The following is an 846-nucleotide window of genomic DNA, read 5'->3' as shown; positions in this document are numbered from 1 at the left end:
CACCGTGCCCAGCTCATTTTGTATTTTTAGTAGAGATGGGGGTTTCACCATGTTGGTCAGGTTGGTCTAGAACTCCTGACCTCAAGTGTTCCACCCACCTCGGCCTCACAAAATGCTGGGATCACAGGTGTCAGCCACCACACCCAGCCATGAATCGTATTTTCTGCACCATTTATTATGCACCGAATTATAATAGCAAACATTTATGAAGTGTTTAGTAGAAGCCAGGAAGGATTCTAAGGTTTGTTCGTGAATGACACCACCTAAGCTTCAGAGTCCTCTGGGAGGCACTGGTGGCATTAAGGCCATTTTCAAGTAAAGATGATGAAAAAGAGAGAGTTGGGAAGACCCCCACCCCCTGACAACAAGCCCAAAATCCATCCCGCCCCCCGTTCTCCCTATGACATCTGCCCTGCATACCAGCACAGGTGAGACTCTGTGTGGTACCTGGGAGGAGTAAGTGCTGGGTTTGCTCTCTGTGAAGCTCATTCATTCATTCCTTGATGCATTTACTCAACAGCTATTTGTTCTATACCCACAAAACAGAATCAGACGCTATATAGGAATGATGGCTACAGTAGTAGGCAAGACAGACTCTAATGAATGTTGTGTTATAATATGTTATGATTTATTAGGGAAGACCATATGTGTATAAATAACCACAGTTTCATTTCTCATTCAAACATTATGGAACCACAGTAACTTGAGGAAGAAAGTGGTGAACAAAAGTCTTTCTCTCTCTTTTTTTTTTTTTTTTTTTGAGACGAAGCCTCGCTTTTGTCCCCCAGGCTGGAGTGCAATGGCGCAATCTCAGCTCACTGCAACCTCTGCCTCCCAGGTTCAAGC

At 44.4% G+C, this 846-nt stretch overlaps 1 protein-coding gene across 1 annotated transcript in view; it reads left to right on the top strand.

The window, feature by feature from the left end:
- SDK2 (sidekick cell adhesion molecule 2) overlaps nucleotides 1-846 on the top strand; it is a 347,161-nt gene that overhangs the window by 328,865 nt on the left and 17,450 nt on the right. The gene's annotated exons all lie outside the window — the stretch shown is intronic.

This window comes from Mandrillus leucophaeus, unplaced genomic scaffold (genome assembly GCF_000951045.1).
Source record: "Mandrillus leucophaeus isolate KB7577 unplaced genomic scaffold, Mleu.le_1.0 Scaffold1, whole genome shotgun sequence".
Lineage (NCBI taxonomy): Eukaryota > Metazoa > Chordata > Mammalia > Primates > Cercopithecidae > Mandrillus > Mandrillus leucophaeus.
The sequence above is the reverse complement of the archived record's forward strand: the minus strand, read 5'-3'. Positions and strand labels throughout refer to the sequence as shown.